The sequence below is a fragment of the Pseudophryne corroboree genome, chromosome 3 (assembly GCF_028390025.1).
Source record: "Pseudophryne corroboree isolate aPseCor3 chromosome 3, aPseCor3.hap2, whole genome shotgun sequence".
NCBI lineage: Eukaryota > Metazoa > Chordata > Amphibia > Anura > Myobatrachidae > Pseudophryne > Pseudophryne corroboree.
In genome coordinates, this window is record NC_086446.1 from 277,110,242 (window position 1) to 277,131,524 (window position 21,283).

Genomic DNA, 21,283 nt, shown 5'->3' on the forward strand with positions numbered 1-21,283 from the left:
GGACATAGGGACACGTCTCTACATTACAGCAAAGGTCATAGGTGGATTTGAACAGGTAGGCGATGTCCTTTCCCAACTGCTCTGGTGGGAGGTATCCTCAGGATTCCCGCCGCATGTGTAATTTACAGCAAATACAGTTAATGTTCATAATCTACTTTTGCACATAACTATACGCAGGAGCAAGCGATCTTTTCCTAACTAACACCGGAATGTTACCCTAAAAATACCCTACAGCTGGATACCAGACATCACCTACCAACCTTTGTCTGACCGTTCCTATCATGCAAAGACGAATCTCTCTGTCCAGGAACTGTTTAAACTAACATTACTCGCTGACCTTATCTAAGGGAACTATATCTACAAAATGCACTATTTGGGTTAAATATGCTACGTTCGAGTCGCACGCTACACGCTCACAAACTCCGCTGTAAATACACATATCATGCACACGAGTCGCCGGAGCATCTCCTACGCAACTTGCGGACATGTGTACGCACGGGGGACCGGGTGCACGAGCAGCGTACATGTGCATGAGGGGTTAGACAAAAGGATATGTATAACAATATTTTTCGACTTTGACATTGGTGGCGGCAGCTCAGCCTCCATTTGCAGCTCCTTCTGTGCCCTCGGTTACCGACCAGGCGGGGTCGCCTACCTAGTGCTCCCTCACTATCGGTGGCCTCTTGTGGAGCCTGGTGCCAGACGGGGACCCGCCGTGGGTGCGGCCTGGTGAGAGGTGGTGCCTGTTTCCACTGGCCTGGTGTTCCCTCAGCAGCCTGCCTCAGATAGATTTGTGTCCCTTTGCCCTGGGAGCTGCTGCTGACCGCTGCGGGTGTTAGGCGCCGCGGTCCGGGTTCCCTTCGCGGCCCGGCGCCTAGCAACTAGGGACGCCGAGCGTGCTGAGCCGCCGGGTCCCTAGCAACGCTAGGACGCCGTGCGCGCTGAGCCGCCGGCTCCCTAGCAACGCTAGGACGCCGGGCGCGCCGAGCCGCCAGGACCCTAGCAACGGGGACACCACGGGCGGACCGCGTTCCCCGTTGCAGGGTCGATCTAGTTAAATTAAAACACATGTTTCCTGGTCGTGCAGCAAGGCAGCTGCACGACATTTATGTTAATCAGGCTCTGGAACTCTGATTGGAGGAGTCAAGGTTTTAAGCCTTCCCAGTGCCTCACACAGACGCCGGTTATAGCTTCCTGCATGCTGCTTTTGTTTGCTGAACGTCTGTTCCAGTTCTGCTGTGTCCGGTCATTCCTGTCCTCAGAGTTTCCGAATCTTGGTGTTTGTCATCCCATCCCAAGGAGTCTTCTGGTCCTCATTTACCCACAACAGTCGCCAGAGGATCTCGTGTGGTTTTCGTGAGTGGCGGCTCTGCCGCGTGCTGCGGCCTAGGCTGCTTTATTTTGTATTCTGTTTTGGAGCATTTGCGGAGGTTTCCGCTCCCACAGTCCTCTCCGGAACTCAGCGGTGCCGGGTAGGAGAGTGGACAAGTGGGTATTTTGGTTGTCCTTTTACCTGGCGGTTTTCCGCACATACTCTAGTTTTAGGTTAGTTTGTAGCCCCTGGCTTTGTTGTTTAGTTAGAGGGCCCCTTGTTATCACCCTGTCTCGGATTTCTCTTTGTCTCCCATTAAGACCTGAGGGGGCATCGGAGTTGGGCAGACGTAATCCGCCCTTCAAACGCGGCTGCCATGGGCTCAAGCAACCATAGTCTCGCAAGAGAATTCTGACAGCACGGGCGAGACAACGGAGATAGGGCGCCAGGGGCTATTCCCGTTCCCACTCTCATTCTCAGCATTACGTTCCAGTACTCGGGTCCTTGCTATAAGATCTCCCCAGACCAGAGTATTGGAATCATAACATTATAACCGGCCCACAAAACTTAAAAATTAAAGGGGGTTTAATTTTTTCTCATTCTGTTTTCGTGAGAGTTTATCGGCCTCATGAATCCGACAGGTTTAGGACCTAATCCCGGTCAGCTCTTAGTCAACCAGATGCAAGAACTAACTCAGATGGTTCAGGATCTTTCTCTTCGGGTGAGATCGCAGGAAGATCTTTTGCGAGCCTCCCCGAGGGTAGTCCCAGAACCAAAGATGCATTTACCCGATCGTTTTTCCGGTGACAGAAAGGATTTTTTTAATTTTAAAGAAGCTTGTAAGCTATATTTTCGTTTAAGACCTGCATCCTCTGGTACTGAATCCCAGCGGGTGGGGATTATTATTTCATTACTCCAGGAAGATCCTCAGACCTGGGCGTTTGGTTTAAAAACGGAGGATCCTGCGTTGCTATCTGTAGACGCCTTTTTTAAGTCATTAGGGCTCTTGTATGATGACCCAGATAGAGAGGCATCAGCTGAGAGTCATCTGCGCGCTCTCAAACAAGGTAGAAATCCAGCTGAGGTTTATTGTACCGAGTTTCGCCGTTGGTCGAACGACTGTGGCTGGAATGACCTGGCCCTGCGCAGTCAGTTTCGCCTCGGTTTATCTGATTTCATTAAAGACAGTCTCCTCCAGTACCCCGCTCCTGAGACTCTCGATAAACTAATGGAGCTTGCTATAAAAATTGATCGTCGTCTCCGAGAGCGGAGGGCTGAAAGAGGAACAACTGTAAGGCCTAGTCCTTGTGTTTATACCTTCCCAGAAGACGTCGAGGAGCCCATGCAGATGGGTCTCTCTCGGCTGTCTCCTGAGGAAAGAACCAGAAGACAAAATTCCGGTCTTTGTTTATACTGTGGGGGTAAGGGACATTTCGCTCGTAACTGCCCGAATAAGTCGGGAAACGCTCTGACCAGGTGAATTGTGAGGGGGTTCACTTAGGTCTGCAGCTTATCTCCTCAAACAACTCTCTATTAGTCCCTGTTAAAGTTTCCTTTGGCAGCCTCAGTTCGTTTGTGTCGGCCTTTGTCGACAGTGGAGCTGCAGGAAACTTTATGGATTTAACTTGGGCTAAGGCCTTAGGTATTCCACATTTACCGTTGGATAGATGTATCACCATGCACGGCTTGGATGGGGGTCCACTTTCCAACGGGGTAATTACTCACCGTACACCTCCAGTAATACTTACAGTAGGAGCCTTACATTCTGAAAATATTGAATTCTACCTTACACATTGCCCGGCAGTTTCTGTAGTTTTGGGTCACCCTTGGCTTGCCTTTCATAATCCCACCATTGATTGGCGGTCCGGGGAGATTTCTCAATGGGGTTCTTTTTGTGCTAAATAATGTATTTCTTATCCAGTCAGGGTTGCAGCAGTCGTCCCAGAGCTCATTCCTGTGGAATACCAGGATTTTCCTGATGTGTTCTCCAAAGGCAATGCGGACATTCTGCCTCCCCATCGGTCCTATGATTGCGCAATTGAACTAGTTCCAGGGGCCACTTTGCCTAAGGGGAGATTATATGCCTTGTCCGGGCCAGAAACCACGGCCATGAATAATTATATTCAGGAAAGCCTAAAGAAGGGATTTATTAGACCATCAAAATCTCCCTTAAGTGCTGTTTTTTTCTTTGTGGAGAAAAAAGATGGCTCGCTAAGACCATGCATTGATTTTAGGGCACTGAATAAGATCTCTGTTAAAAATACCTATCCTTTGCCGTTAATTTCTGTACTCTTTGATCAGTTACGTTCCGCCGTGATTTTCTCTAAAATTGACCTTAGGGGAGCTTACAACCTCATCCGAATTAAATCTGGGGATGAGTGGAAGACTGCTTTCAGCACTCAGTCGGGTCACTATGAATACCTGGTGATGCCGTTCGGCCTGTCAAATGCTCCGGCGGTTTTTCAAGACCTCATTAACGATGTTCTCCGTGACTTCCTTGGGAAATTCGTGGTCGTTTATTTAGACGACATCTTGATATATTCTGAGTCGATGGAACAACATGTTACCCAGGTGCGTCTGGTTCTTCAAAAGTTACGTGAGAATCATTTATATGCCAAGCTGGAGAAGTGTGATTTTCACATCACAGAGGTATCTTTTTTAGGGTACATAATTTCTCCCCAGGGATTTTCCATGGAACCGAAGAAGCTCCAGGCCATCCTTAATTGGGCGCAACCCACTAATTTAAAAGCAATTCAGCGCTTTTTAGGGTTTGCGAATTATTATAGGCGGTTCATTCATACTTTTTCTGACCTGGTCGCTCGCATAGTAGCGCTGACTAAAAAAGGAGCGGATCCCTCCAATTGGTCGCATGAAGCTGAGTTGTCCTTCCGGGCCTTGAAACAAGCCTTTGTCTCGGCTCCTGTCCTCAGACATCCTAATCCGGAACTGCCCTTTATTGTGGAGGTTGATGCCTCAGAGGTTGGAGTGGGGGCTGTCCTTTCTCAGGAAGATCCGGAGCCTCTGGAGTTACTTCCTTGTGCCTTCATGTCCAGGAAATTCTCCTCCGCTGAATCCAACTATGACGTTGGTAATCGGGAGTTACTGGCAGTAAAATGGGCTTTCGAGGAGTGGAGGCATTGGCTGGAGGGAGCTAGACATACTATTTCAGTTTTTACTGACCATAAAAACCTGCAGTATATTGAATCAGCTAAACGGCTTAATGCTCGGCAGGCACGTTGGGCATTATTTTTTACTCGTTTCAGGTTTATAATCACCTTCAGGCCTGGTTCCAACAATACGAAAGCTGATGCCCTCTCACCTAGCTTTCTTCCGGTTCACAATAGCAATCCTGTTGTTACCCCCATAGTTTCATCTTCGGTCATCCGGGCAGGCCTCACACAGGATTTATTTACTCAGTTAAACCAGCTTCAACACCAAGCTCCTAGACTTACTCCTGCTGGTCGTCTTTATGTTCCTGAATTTTTGAGAGGCACTATTTTAGCTGAGTTTCATGACAACAAAGTCTCAGGGCATCCGGGTATCACTAAGACCTTGGAGTTAGTCTCTCGCTCAGTGTGGTGGCCTAGTCTTCCTAAAGACGTTAAGGAATTCGTCCATTCCTGTCAGGTTTGTGCACAGCATAAGGTTCCTCGTTCGTTGCCAATCGGGCAACTCATGCCTTTAACTGTTCCTCTCACGCCATGGTCTCATATTTCCATGGATTTTGTGGTTGACCTTCCCCTTTCAGCCGGATTTAGAGTCATTTGGGTGGTAGTGGACCGTTTTAGCAAAATGGCTCATTTTATTGCTCTTCCCCGATTGCCTTCTGCTCAAGGGTTGGCAGTTTTGTTCCTCCGCCATGTCTTCAGGCTTCATGGTTTGCCCACTGATATTGTTTCTGATCGGGGTCCACAATTCATCGCACGATTCTGGAAACGTTTTTGTGCCTCATTGAAGATGAAACTGTCTTTAACATCTGGTTACCACCCACAGTCTAACGGGCAAACCGAACGAGTCAACCAGTCACTAAAACAGTATTTACGTTTGTATTCGGCCAAACTCCAGAATGATTGGTCCGAGTTTCTCCCTTTGGCTGAATTTTCTTATAATAACTCTTGTCATTCCTCCACCAAAGAGTCTCCGTTCTTTTCAGTTTTTGGTTTTCACCCTAGAGCCAACTCTTTTTTTCATCATTCTCCAGTTTCCTCGTTGTCCTTAACCTCCCATCTCAGAGCAATTTGGAGAAAAGTGCACTTTGCTCTCAGAAAAGCGGCCTTCCGAGAAAAGAAATGTTCTGATAGGCTCCGACGTCCTTGCACTTTTAAGGTGGTAGATAAGGTGTGGTTGTCAACTCGCAACATCAAGCTTCGACAATCCTCGGCTAGACTGGGACCCAAATTTATTGGACCGTTTCTTATCATTAAGAAGGTCAACCCAGTTGCCTTTCGGCTACGTTTACCTAGATCTCTCAGAATTGGAAATACCTTTCACTGTTCCCTGTTGAAACAATATGTCTCTTCCAGTAGATTTCCTCGGAGGACCTCTCAGGGTAGATCTCCGGTGGATGTACAGGGACAACAGGAGTTCTTGGTGGAGAAGTTTCTTGATTCTAAAGTGTCCCGGGGTCGGCTTTATTTTTTTGGTCCACTGGAAAGGCTATGGTCCGGAGGAAAGGTCTTGGGTCCTGGATAAGGATCTTCATGCCCCTAAACTCAAGAGATCATTTTTTCTGGAATTTCCTCAGAAACCTGGCTTTAGGGGTTCATTGACCCCTCCTCAAGGGGGGGGTACTATTAGGCGCCGCGGTCTGGGTTCCCTTCGCGGCCCGGCGCCTAGCAACTAGGGACGCCGAGCGTGCTGAGCCGCCGGGTCCCTAGCAACGCTAGGACGCCGTGCGCGCTGAGCCGCCGGCTCCCTAGCAACGCTAGGACGCCGGGCGCGCCGAGCCGCCAGGACCCTAGCAACGGGGACGCCACGGGCGGACCGCGTTCCCCGTTGCAGGGTCGATCTAGTTAAATTAAAAACCACAAACAAACAACAGCTTGGCGCTAATTGCTAAATGGATGGTGTGTGCATAAATTACTAAAAAAGAACACTCTTGGTTTAGATAGCAGCTGTTAAAAAGGGAAAGTACACTACCCTCTAACTGAAACAACCAAACAAACAAAAAATAACAGCGCTGATCTAAAGCATATGTGTACTTTTATTATAGGCAATTTAAAAACAATTTATACATATAAATACCATAATCCTAGGTACCGATTAATTCTGCAAGCACGGGATAATCAGCATAATTAATACTGTACACTCTTAAAGAGAATAGGTGAAAATTTAAACCATAAAATAGTTAATCATATCTCATGAGTGTAATCACTCTAGCCTGACAGTCTCTTCCAGCAGTAATAGAATAACTTGGTATAGGTCAGTCAATTAGTAGCAGCTGTTAGTAGTTTTAACAATTTCCACTGAGACAGATTTAGCAGTGGATTCCGCAGTTCAAATTGAGCAATGATAAATTGATGCTTATAAAATTGAGCTATCAGAAATCAGTGAGAATGTCCGTACAGCTATTGCATACAACCTGCCTTAGAGGTTAACATTTAACCCTTGTGGTCCGATGTATTGGTATCTCCCGACTCCTGGTGCATAAATGTCCGTTTATATGGGTCTTATCCGGAGTGTCCAAACAAGGGTCCAATTTAGAGCAGGTGAAGTAGGCTTAAGCAGGCTTGAGTAACCGGTACCGGGTAAGGTGAATGGCTCTTACGCGTTTCTCCGCCTGTCACTTGTTCAGCGGCTTCCTCAGAGAGATATCTCTCTGAGGAAGCCGCTGAACAAGTGACAGGCGGAGAAACGCGTAAGAGCCATTCACCTTACCCGGTACCGGTTACTCAAGCCTGCTTAAGCCTACTTCACCTGCTCTAAATTGGACCCTTGTTTGGACACTCCGGATAAGACCCATATAAACGGACATTTATGCACCAGGAGTCGGGAGATACCAATACATCGGACCACAAGGGTTAAATGTTAACCTCTAAGGCAGGTTGTATGCAATAGCTGTACGGACATTCTCACTGATTTCTGATAGCTCAATTTTATAAGCATCAATTTATCATTGCTCAATTTGAACTGCGGAATCCACTGCTAAATCTGTCTCAGTGGAAATTGTTAAAACTACTAACAGCTGCTACTAATTGACTGACCTATACCAAGTTATTCTATTACTGCTGGAAGAGACTGTCAGGCTAGAGTGATTACACTCATGAGATATGATTAACTATTTTATGGTTTAAATTTTCACCTATTCTCTTTAAGAGTGTACAGTATTAATTATGCTGATTATCCCGTGCTTGCAGAATTAATCGGTACCTAGGATTATGGTATTTATATGTATAAATTGTTTTTAAATTGCCTATAATAAAAGTACACATATGCTTTAGATCAGCGCTGTTATTTTTTGTTTGTTTAGTTAAATTAAAACACATGTTTCCTGGTCGTGCAGCAAGGCAGCTGCACGACATTTATGTTAATCAGGCTCTGGAACTCTGATTGGAGGAGTCAAGGTTTTAATCCTTCCCAGTGCCTCACACAGACGCCGGTTATAGCTTCCTGCATGCTGCTTTTGTTTGCTGAACGTCTGTTCCAGTTCTGCTGTGTCCGGTCATTCCTGTCCTCAGAGTTTCCGAATCTTGGTGTTTGTCATCCCATCCCAAGGAGTCTTCTGGTCCTCATTTACCCACAACAGTCGCCAGAGGATCTCGTGTGGTTTTCGTGAGTGGCGGCTCTGCCGCGTGCTGCGGCCTAGGCTGCTTTATTTTGTATTCTGTTTTGGAGCATTTGCTGAGGTTTCCGCTCCCACAGTCCTCTCCGGAACTCGGCGGTGCGGGGTAGGAGAGTGGACAAGTGGGTATTTTGGTTGTCCTTTTCCCTGGCGGTTTTCCGCACATACTCTAGTTTTAGGTTAGTTTGTAGCCCCTGGCTTTGTTGTTTAGTTAGAGGGCCCCTTGTTATCACCCTGTCTCGGATTTCTCTTTGTCTCCCATTAAGACCTGAGGGGGCATCGGAGTTGGGCAGACGTAATCCGCCCTTCAAACGCGGCTGCCATGGGCTCAAGCAACCATAGTCTCGCAAGAGAATTCTGACAGCACGGGCGAGACAACGGAGATAGGGTGCCAGGGGCTATTCCCGTTCCCACTCTCATTCTCAGCATTACGTTCCAGTACTCGGGTCCTTGCTATAAGATCTCCCCAGACCAGAGTATTGGAATCATAACAGCGGGGGCCACAGAAGCCGCATTTACAGTGGGGGATATCTGGAGGGGATTTCCAGTGTGGTGATTGGTCCCTCCATCACTCTGATTGGCCACTAAGTTTGTCTTCACCTGCATCTATCCGTGGATTACAACTTTTCCATTATTGGCTGATATATTGGCGGCTGGCTAGCCCCATGGCTCTGTTGACTCTGCCAATACCGACCTAATAGGCGTATTCTCTCCTACCCTTTTTCATTTTCGACGAGATGCATTGATAGTACTTCTGACAGTGGAGCCTTCGGTTTTTCTATTTCATGTAATTGGGAACCATGTGCTGTTTTCCTATGTGCCTTATTAACGGAGCAAACCATCTAAACCTGTCTCGCAGCTTTCATTTTTCAAGTCGTCTCCACAACCTTCTCATCCTAAAAACACTGGGACCCCCACTACTGATCCAGTTTTTCAGATTTCTACCCCCAAGGTGGCTGTCTCCTGCATCTGCTGCTGATTTGGCCTTGGAGCAAGTCGGGGATGATGATGCCCTCTCTGTGGGTACTATGAAGCTACTTTTGTTCCGCTTCAAGGACGAATTTGGTGGATGGAAATGGAGGAAGTAGTTGGATCGCATAATGGCCTAATCAACTTTCATGATGTGCTCGAGGCGGAGGTGTGCCTTTTACGGAACAAGGTCACAAATTTGGAAGATCGATCACGCTGCAGTAACCTCATATTGCGTGGGGTCCCTGAGTCTGTGTCGAACAGTAGTTTGCATGATTACGTAGTGCCCATATTCAAGTCTCTTTTGCCTCAAGCCTCCCCTGCATATTTGCCCAGTGATCGGATATATCGGTTGCACAGGCTAGAGCGGCTCCAGACAACGCCCCTAGAAATGTCCTGATGAAGATGCATTATTTCCACATCAAGGAATCTTTATTGAAAGCGGCCAGGCCAACGTCTGACACATCTACAGCCCTTTCGGAGCTTCAACTCTTCGGGGACTTGTCGGCAGCAACTCTCCTCAAACAACAATCATTTAATCCCGTTACTTCTGCCCTCCGAAAGGCTAATATTCCCTATCGCTAAGGTTTCCCTACTAAGTTTTTAGTCTCCTGTGAAGGTTCCACTGTTTCCATTCCTAATACAGATGAAGGAGCGAAGCTACTTAAATCATGGAACATTGCAGGTTCTACTTCAGGCACCTCCCCCCACCAGCGACTCCAGCAGGACTGGTCCACAGTGGGGTAGAGGATAAAACCTCTGGGTATTGCAGTATAAATGGTTCTTTTTTTTTTTTCTTTCTTTTTTTTGTTCTGTGTTTTAAGTGTCTCTACTGTGGTTTACCCAGTGACTCTCTAGATATAGCTGTTTTGTTGTTTTAGATCCCACAACTTTTTCCAGTATTGCCCATGCCCTTCTCCTTCTTATTTTTGGGGGTCATGGTGTGTATTGAGAGATGCTGGATAAACTGTGCATTTTTCATGATTATATGGTGTTGTTATGCTGTGCTGCATTGTTTTGCCTCTTTTATCAGCACCGTACAGGTCTATATATGTTTGATACACTGTTTTCATGGTTTACCGCATTAATGGTTCAGCTTTCAAATCGTTTTTTCATATGCCTCTGTATGGGTTTGTCTGGTGCCTCCCAATACACATAGCTGTTTGATCGCCATGGCCCATCATGTTTTACTATTATTGGCATGCCCTCTTCTTTTTTATTTGAAGGGCATTTTGATATGTATTGAGAGATGCTGGATGAATTCTGCAGTTTTGATTAATGTGTGGTGATACAATGCTGTTATACTTGGTTTCGCCTCTTGTGCTTTCAATGTTCAGGTTTTGTATGTCTGATTATCTTTTTTTTTTTTGTATTGCTAATATGTTCTCATGTCTATTGTTTTTGATTACATTTATAGGGTGGAGGGTAGGAGATTTGCCACTACTCCCACTTTAGTCCACACAGCCGCCTTACTATGGCGACTGGTTGTGATCTCAAGAGAGAGCAGTTTAGTTTTCTTTAGCTAATTTTCCCTATGTTTTCCCAAATGTTCCTTTTGTTTGTTATCCCCCCTCTATCGGGTACATCTGTCCATATACTGGAGTTGGGCCACAAAGTAAAAGCTCTATTCGCAGTAAATTATGGTACACGTTGTCTCTATTAACGCTAAGGGGCTTAACTCCCCACAAAAATGGAGATTGGCTTTAAATTATTTCCATAAGCTTTAGGCACAAGTGGTGGCTGTACAGGAAATGCACTTTCATAGTCAGAATCCCCCCCCCCTTTTTTTTTTAATGCAATATTTTTATTGAAGAGATGTCGAATAAATCAATACAGGTCAAACAGGAGACGATGACACCAAATAAATGCAAAAGAACACACATGATATCCCATAGGATATGAAGAAACATTAAAAAAAAGGGGTGCATCAGCATAACAATAGAAGTATCGACAACAAATTTTCTGTAATTTAACGATAGTCGAGAAGAGAAAAGGATAGAGAAGATCAGGGATGAAAAGAGAAAGAAGAGGGAGGATGGGGAAGGAAAAGGAGACCACTAAGGGGATACCCATGGTTAAATTGCTACACAGGGGATGGCCATAACTACCATCAGACCTAAACATAGTGAACAAATGCTCGAAGGATTTGGCACCTAAACAATAAGGCTTCGACACAGTATATCACACCCGGGAAATAGAGGTTTTAGCATAATTGAACCAGGGTTCCCATGTTCTCATATATTTGTCCGACCTATCACGCAAGGAAGCTGTGATTTTCTCCATCGTGGAGATATACCATATTTTGGACAACAACATGCTCATGGGGGGGATACTGGGCTTTTTCCAACATTTAGCTAACACGCATCTGGCAGCATGAAGGATTTGGAGTACAAGACTACCCGCATGGCTGCAAACATTAGACAAAGGGAGGCCCAGCAAAGCCGTCCAAGGACCTAATGTAACTTGGATGCCAAGAACAGATCCAATAAGGGTCTCCACTTGGACCCAGAAAGGGCGGATTTTGGGGCAGGACCACCAAATGTGTTTGATGTCTCCAATCTGATCACACTCTCGCCAGCACAATGGGGAGGACCCAGGGAAAATCCTATGCAACGTCGCTGGGACCAGATACCATCTGGTATATACTTTATAGGAGTTTTCCTTTACTAGGGAGGAAATAGAGGACTGGGCGACATTTTGCCTAATGATCTCCCAGGAATCCTCCCCAGGTGGGGGGCCCAAGTCATGCTCCCATTTACTTTCATGAGACGGTGTGTCTGCTGAGTTCAGTGAGCGTAACAGACTATACAATATAGAGATAATACCTTGTCGCATAGGAGAGTAAACACAGAGTCATTCAAAAGGGGTAAGTTGGCGGATGACCTTGGACTTTGGAAGGGAACTTAAGAAAGAGCGGAGTTGTAGAAATTCGTATAGAACAGGTTGGGTGATACCATATTTGTCCCTTAAAGTGTTTAAGGAGCGGCAGGAAGAACCCTCAATAAAATAAAAAACCAGTTCCGGACGTGGGTTCAGGTGGAACCACGAGTGGGAACATAGGGCGGAGCCAGGAGGGAAATCCTGGTTATCCCAAATAGAAGTGATGGGGGATGGGAACGTGGAGAGACCATAGTGCCGAATGCAGAAAGACCATAGGGAGCAAGTGAGTTTTGTAGTGGGAATGCACGATTGTATCTTCTGGTTAGGCTTAACAGGTGTAAGTAAGGAAACCAGAGTGGAAACCTTGGCCGACAAGAGTTCAATTTGTATCCAGGGTAGGTGGGGTGTTGGAGAGAACCAGGTAAGTGCCTGGCTCAGGTGAGTGGCATGATAGTATTTGCGGATATCCGGTAAACCTCTGCCTTCAGCCACCGGGTCCCTTATCAGGGTGGAAGTCTTAACTCTAGGGGGTTTATTAGACCATATGAATTTTAAGAAGAGTTTCTGCATTCGACACAAAGCCTCTGCGGGGATGCGTACCGGGATTGTTTGGATCAGATATAAAAGCCTGGGTAAAATGTTCATTTTCACTGAGACTATACGTCCAAACCAGGACATGATCTGTTTGTCCCAAGCTCGTAGATCAGATTCAATACAATTAAAAAGGGTTGGGAAATTTTCGGAATACAGAGACCCATAGGAACTCGTGATAAACACACTTAAATATTTAATTTTCTTGGAGCGCCAAGAGAAATTAAAGTTAGTGGCAAGGAGAGACCTGGTTTGCTCACTGAGATGCAAGGGGAGGGCCTCCGACTTGGAATAGTTGATGCGGTACCCTGAATAATGAGAATATGATGATAGGGTTTTAAATAGGTTAGGGATGGATGTATGGGGAGAAGAAAGAGTTAACAGGTCATCATCTGCAAATAATGATGATTTAAACTCCACATCCTCAACTAATATATCTTTAATATCAGGGTTCGCCCTAACCATACATGCCAGGGGCTCGATAGTCATAGCAAAAATTAATGGTGACAAGGGACACCCCTGGCGCGTACCGTTGGTAATTTGGAATAAACAAGAGTCCTTGCCATTTACCTGAATTCTGGCCGAAGGGTTGGAGTAGAGTGCCTGAATGCCCTGGAGTAGGCTTCCTCCCAGGCCGAACCTACGCAAGGTAGCAAACATGAAGGGTCACAGTATTTTATCAAAAGCCTTCTCTGCATCAAGCAAGAGAAGGATAGAAAGCATTTTAGCTTTGTTAACAAGATGAACTAAATTAATAGTTCTTCGGGTATTGTCTCTAGCTTGTCGGCCCGGGATGAAGCCCACCTGGTCAGCATGTATCAATTGCGGGAGAACTGAGTTCAACCTCAGGGCCAAGATTTTGGCGAATAGTTTAATATCATTATTTAACAGGGAGATAGGGCGATAACTAGAATATGAATTGGGGTCTTTCCCTGGTTTGTGAATTAAGACAATCCGAGCCTCCAGCGTATGGGGGGACAGAGGTTCACCCTTCAGGAAACCATTAAAGAGCCTACAAAGGTGGGGCAGAAGAATCCCCTTGAACTTCTTTAAATACATAATAGACATACCATCAGGCCCTGGGGCCTTGCCTGGTTTCTGAATCTTAAGGGCATTGTCTATTTCTTCTATAGTTATCTCCGAACCCAACTGAGAAACTACCAAACCACTCAATGACGGTAAATTGCATTTATCCAAAAGGGACTCAATCCCCTCATATGCCTCTTAAGTCGGCATCACCTGTCCATTGCATATTCTACAGGACACGTCGAGCAGAAATCGACATAGCATTGACTCTAGAACCCAGTAGACTAATGTCTCTTTGGGCATGTCTCTTAAGACAGCATCTTTAATATATATATATCTATATATACATATATATATACATACTAGGGTCTCAATTTCTGCTGATAAGGTACCTGTGCACGCTGCTACAGCACTATAAACCCATGCCGACACCATCGCCGGTCTGAGTAGTGTACCAGAATGTGCACATTATCTGCAGGATCCCTGAGGATAGCTGTTAAGTCAGGGCTACCTTTTGGGCCAACGTGACACCCTAGGGGAAGATTCCCATCGTATCCTGGCCCTAGTAGGGAAAGGATACTCCCTGAGAATTCTTTGTGGGAAACTGCAGTCTGTTGCCTGGAGATTCCCGCTCTTTTTCATCCTGGGAGGAGGGAAATTTACCTCAGCTTTCTTCCCCTTAAACATGTGTACCCTTGTGTCAGGGACAGATGAGTCATCATTGATATGCAAATCATCTTTTATTACAATAATCATATATTGAATACTTTTCTGCCATTTTGGCTGTAACTTTGCATTATCGTAGTCGACACTGGAGTCAGACTCCGTGTCGATATCAGTGTCTATTATTTTGGATAGTGATCATTGCGATACTCTGAAGGTCTCTGCGACATAGGGACAGACATGGGTAGATTCCCTGTCTGTTCTCTAATCTTTTGTGCAATAAATTCACCTTAGCACTTAATTACACATATCCAAACAGGTGTCGGTGTTGTCGACGGAGACACCCTCACACACACATTTGCTCCATCTCCTCCTTAGGGGAGCCTTTTACCTCAGACATGTCGACACACACGTACCGACACACCACACACTCAGGGAATGCTCATCTGAAGACAATTCCCCCATAAGGCCCTTTGGAGAGACAGAGAGAGAGTATTCCAGCACACACCCCAGCGCTATTAACCCAGGAATAACACAGTAACTTAATGTTAACCCAGTAGCTGCTATTTATATAGATTTTTGCGCCTAATTATGTGCCCCCCCTCTCTTTTTACCCTCTTCTCTGCAGGGGAGAGGCTGGGGAGCTTCCTCTCAGTGGTGCTGTGGAGAAAAACATGGTGCTGGTGAGTGCTGAGGAAGAAGCCCCGCCCTCTCGATGGCGGGCTTCTGCCCCGCTTAAATATATATTTACTAGGCGGGGGCTCATACATATATACAGTGCCCAACTGTATATATGCAAAACTTTTGCCAAAGAGGTCCCAATTGCTGCCCAGGGCGCCCCCCCCCCCCTGCGCCCTGCACCCTTACAGTGACCGGAGTATGTGAGGTGTGTGTGGGAGCAATGGCGCACAGCTGCAGTGCTGTGCGCTACCTCAGTGAAGACTGGAGTCTTCTGCCGCCGATTTCGAAGTCTGCTTGCTTCTTATGCTCACCTGGCTTCTGTCTTCCGGCTCTGCGAGGGGGACGGCGGTGCGGCTCTGGGATCGGACGACGAGGGTGAGATCCTGTGTACGATCCCTCTGGAGCTAATGGTGTCCAGTAGCCTAAGAAGCAGGACCTATCTTCAGAGAGTAGGGCTGCTTCTCTCCCCTCAGTCCCACGATGCAGGGAGTGTTGCCAGCAGAGCTCCCTGAAAATAAAAAACCTAACAAAATACTTTCTTACAGCAAGCTCAGGAGAGCTCACTGAACAGCACCCAGCTCGTCCGGGCACAGATTCAAACTAAGGTCTGGAGGAGGGACATAGAGGGAGGAGCCAGAGCACACCAGAATCTAAATTCTTTCTTAAAGTGCCCATGTCTCCTGCGGAGCCCGTCTATTCCCCATGGTCCTTACGGAGTCCCCAGCATCCACTAGGACATTAGAGAAATATATTGAATCCATATCCTTTTAATAACAAATATATACATCAATGAGCTTTGGAACTCAGATAATGTGTGGGTGTATTGTTTTCTCTTATGGGATGCAGTGTTTTGCTATGTATAGTGCACATTCATGGCATATGGTAATAAGATGTGCAGGCATTTACAATATATATTAGAGCGGGGCATTTTAAATATTTGTGAGGAAACAATTTGGCATTCACAGATGAGGGCTCTTACGGGATATCAGGGTCTTAATGATGCACTGTACATTACAAACGTGGCTGTAATTGACCGGCTCCGATGGACGCATCGCGAAGCTGATGAATATAACATCCACGTTAATGTATTGTTGTGTTATCAGTAAGCCAATGATCTGAAATTTCAAAGGACAATGCGTTTCTCATAATATTTAAGATGCTAAAATTTATTTTTATTGTTGCAAAACAAGGTTCAAATAAGTCATATTGTGTTTGATTCAGATTGGATTGTTTATCTGTTAAGTAGGTTTAAAAGTTGCTGCATAGTCTTCATATAGTTTTTTTTTGTCAGGCCTAAAATAACTTCTGGTGCTTGTATGGTGTGTGATTTCTTTGTGACAAAGGAAGCCGTATGGTCTGTCCTCCATTTTGGACTAGCCACATGGCCTGTCCACCATTTTGTGTAACCCTCATGGATGTGGAAGGGGGAGGAGCAGTGCCCATTTTGGGAAGGTCATTTTCTAAATGGCTGATTTCCATTCTGCTCAGAACAATCAGCTTTCCTTGGTCACATCAAACACCATTTATGGGTTACCAATGCATTTATTTAACCCATGCCATAGTCAATTACAAACAGTTTCAATTGGGCCTAGTGAGAGTTAATAGTGAGATGAATACTTGATGTAAGAATTACACACAGATATAAACAAAGTATTTTTTTCTCTTTTTCTTTCCAAGACTTGTAGAATCTGCTTGCTATAAGATAGCCATTGAAATGCAAATTAACCTGTGTAACTGCTTTTTCTTAGCAGTAAAAAAAACACTTTTACAGGCAGGCAAAAGCACATAGCTTTGATATGCAAATGAGAAACACTGAATGGGTAAATGAGTCTCATAGGAGACCAGTGAATGGTACATATATATAATATTATTATAATTATGTGTATATTTATATCAGTGTATGTTCTGCAAGATAGCTATCCAGTCTGAATCATATCATTTAAATTATTGATTATTGCTAGAGTCATTATAGATCTGTGTGAAATAGGATACATTTGTTGCTATATAGTTAAAACTGAAATAACAGTATTTAAAGGAAGTAAGCGTAAAGACACAAACGCAGGTCTGCATAAAAGTTTATACAGAACAAGTTGTGTCTAGTGGGCAATAGTAGTTAGTATTGCTCACATTTATAGAAGCTGTGTGATTTGTTTTATTGCGGATGCAGGGTTTTGTACACGTGTCTCGGACAAAGTAAAGGACTGCGCACGCAGCGTAAGGGACACGCACGGTCGCATGTTTACGCAAAGTGCGTAAGAATGCGGGCGGTAAGTACAAATTATACAATAGTGTCGTTTAGTTCAAAGGTGGGATAGTAGACATTTAATACAATAGCACATAACTATCAGATTTCAAAAGCAGGTTACTCTAAATTTAGTTTAAAAACTGTATTGCCTCTGGGGTAAAGCTGCCTATCTGAATGAAAATTTTCTGTACAGAAAAACCAAAGTGTATTTGTGTGAGTGAAAGCGGACAGAGTGGAACTGAACCCAGAAACTGAAGTGGTCTGAAGTGGTAACACCGGGTTAGTAGAGGCCCGGCGGCGTAGTGTTACGCTACCCTGCGTGATTAGAACTGATGTGGTCTGAAGTGGTCTTAGTGATCCCATACACTGAAGTGGTCTGGAGTGGTCTAGGCTAGGTGGTCTACAGCAATCGTAGGGCATATAGATAACTAGTATCTATAGGCTGTGCTATTGCATCGCATGTCCGTGTGTTCTGCACAGCACAACGTGATACCATTGTGTCATATGCGCTGTGGGAGAGCATACGCAGACGTGATTGCATAGACAAAAGGGGTTTTTCTTTGACAACGTCGGGAAATCTCCCTGGTGGGCTTCACTGGAAAGGGTGAAGGATAGTTATCTAATTTCTCTGTTTTTCACCCTACAAACAATTCCAGTTGAAAGATACCGAAAAGGAATTTTTCGCTGCCTCTCTCAGGAAAATATTCCAAACAGAACTTCCACCGAAAGAAATTATGGTGTTGTAAGGTCTGATAGGAACATTAAGTTGGGTACATTGCCTTCGCTATCGACAGTGTATGGTAGTACTGGCCAACGTGGGCGTGAGCGGGTGAAGAGCGCTCGGAGAACTTTTACCGTCACCTTATATTGAGTATTTTGGTGTTTGTGGGAAAAGGCCCACAATTATGGGAGCCAGTTGCTCAAGTACGGGACGTTTAACCAGGGTTCAGGTTGAAGAGCCGCGGCCCAGGGGGTCAGCGAAGTATATTATGTGTGGGAAATATGGTCCACACGATGAAGACTTTTTGTCTGAAGGGGAATGTATGACTGACAAAGATAGGGTACCATTCCCTAAGGTGAGCAGCTTTGAACCAGAGGTACTGCAGAACTTAAGGATAAGAATATGTCTGATAAAATCCCGAAAACAAAGGGTCAGACATACAAAGTGTTTAAACCTGTGGCAGCAAGAGGGGTTGGTGAGTTTGACCCTAAGGTATTGCAGGTGGTATGTTTAACCAAAGTCATATAAGACAAGAATGGAAATATAAGAACTGTTTGAACTTGTAGCAACAATAAATAAGTAGGAAGAAAAAAAAAATGAGAATGCAAGTACACCGCCAAATGTAGATGTGGAAGCAGTTACGGCCAGCATACAAACTATAGAAAATAATACAAATATGAAAAATATGACTGTAACCTATATATGTACTAATGAATGTTGAAGTTTTATTTAGGAGGAGAAGGTGACCTGATTGTTTTCAGCCATTTCTCATGCACCCAGAGGAGTATCCAACCAGTAAAAGAAGAGCAGTAGCCTGTGGGTGAAGTGGCTGAGACCAGTGGAACAGGTAAGTATGGAATCATTTGTGTACATATAGAGTAAAACCCAAAAATAAAATAAAAAAATCAAGAAAGTAACGTCCGAAATGGAGAAAAAACCTGTCCGCACATTAGTATTTGCCAGTAGGAAAGCGGACAGAGACAAGGTAACCCCCGGGTATTTCTTTCAGTTACCATATAAGTATTCATTCCTAGTAATGCCCCTAGTAAAGATGAGCTCGGAAATGTTTGTTGGACCATGTACAGACCCTTAATACGGGATGAGAAGGATTGAATGAAATACTTCGCATGACCTAGAAGCTTGTTAAACTTTTTTTTTTTGTCTCTTTCAGTAATAGAAAACTCTCCATCTGGATAAGACCACTGGTAAACACTAATTCAGCAAATGGGAGGTGGCTGTCTCTGTGCAAATGGACGGGCTCAATAAGGCATTGAGTGTCAGGGTGCAGACTTCCTTGCAAAATTGGAAAGGGGTCACAGTAGCTAATCTTAGATAGTGTGCTATTGAACATCACAAGAATAGTGCTAGGCGCAGAGAACAACAGGTGGAGAGGTTGAGGACGGTAAGTATACTGGCACATACAGGAAAGACCCATCAGTCCAAACCCCAGATCCCAAATGGTCAATAATATGTTACACTTGTAGGAAGGAAGGGCATTTTGCCAGAGATTGTAGGAGTAGTAGGACACATAGTCAATATAGATCCCCTAGACAGAAAACACAAGCCACATTATTAAACACATAGACGGGACCAAGGGACATATAGTAAGGAATCATAAGCCATATAGAAAACACAGATTCGGTTAATGGGAAGAACAGAATAAATGCAACTTACTAATGTTACATTTCACTGTTCTAGATGCATGTCCATCACAAGTAGAGGAAATTAACTCACAGATACCGGGTTCCCTATGAACTTAGGATGGACAGGACACTGGATTGATGGCTGGGATAGTCCCAGTAGAGATAAGACACACAGAAATTTTTTTTTTTTAAGGGGCGTTGACCAAGTAGAGAATCACTTCCCCGTAGTGCCCAATCCAGTTGTCAAATTTTTATAAAATCTTCTTCACCTCTACAAACTCATCTGTCACCAACCTCTATTCTGTTTCTCTACAGTTTCCTCTTCATCTTTTGCGTTCACACAGGGTGGTACAATACATGGACCCAAGTACAGTTCAAACTCCACATGCCTAGGTCCTTCAGAGTTCTGCCCGAACCCAGTATATCTCAACAGCATGATGACACCAGTATTACTGCAGTGTGCCTTGTCATGCACAAAGGGTGGAGAATGGGAATACTGGTGAAGGGAAATTTTGTATAGACACTGATATCCCTGTTGGTGAATGGCAAACCTGACATTTTCTTTTTCATTTTCTTCTTCTTTCTCTCCTCCAGAGGTGTTTCTTTCTTTTTTTTGAGTTATGCTCATGGTACTCTACATTGCAAACACACGATAGTTAAATTAAGATACAATTTTTTTTGTGTTCCCTGCAGGAAGAGGCAGTTTGGAGGACAAAGGGGTATGGCCAGGAGTCCTCAGGACTGTGGGCAGGTGGACACGGTAAGCCAGTAGCCCCCAGAGCATACCTTCCAAGTCTAGCTGAGGTGGCACACGGTCTGACTCATCTAGGCAAAGAGGGTAGGTGCAGGCTGATGAGAGCCTACTGGTGTGCGCCAGGATTCTATTCTCATGCAGGTAAGAGAGCAATGACCTGCTTTGGTTGCTTGAGGAATAATATTGGTAAAGCAATACCAACAGAGCCATCCCATATCCCTCCTGCAGACGGATCTTTTCAGGAAATACAAATCGACTTCGTACAGTTAACACCCTTTAGGAATTATTATGTATTGGTGTGCACTGATGTTTTCTCAAACTGGGTAGAGGCATTTCCTGCCGCCACGGATGCTGCTATGTTTACCGCAAAGGAAAATTGCGCAGAAATTTGTGTGTAGATAATGGTACCCCTAGAAGTAGGAGCAAAGCTTGAAATTGTACTATTGTGATCATAGATACTGCCACTAGTATTATGTAGCTTCGGAACCACTCCCAGATCTTCACTTAACGAATCACCCTCTTCGAAATTTGTTTTTGTTTTGGTATTTGTTTTTTGGGTTGTTTTTGGAAGACAACCTCATGTCATGATTGATCCACACAATGATCAGAAATACACCAATGAGGTGACAGTACAGTACCTTATTGAGATGAGCCAGCATTTGAGAACTTGACAAAAGAACTTGAAACTGTTGATTGCTGGTATGCCAAATACTAACTGTCTTGATTGTGAACCAAGAGACTGTGTGATTTTTCTTACGCTCAGGTTGCCTAATAGACAGGTGGGAAGGACCATACCAAGTTTTGGTGACAGCACTATCCCAGTGAAAGTAGCCGAAATAGAGACTTGGGTCCACTCGTCCCACTTCAAGAAGGTCGCTGATCCGGAGAGAACTCACATTCATCGAGTTTGTGTAGTTTGGTAACTGTGTGTTCCAAGTGAACTGTGTGTTCAAAGAGCAAGGTGGAGAGCAAAGTGAACTGTGTGTTCCAAGTGAACTGTGTGTTCAAAGAGCAAGG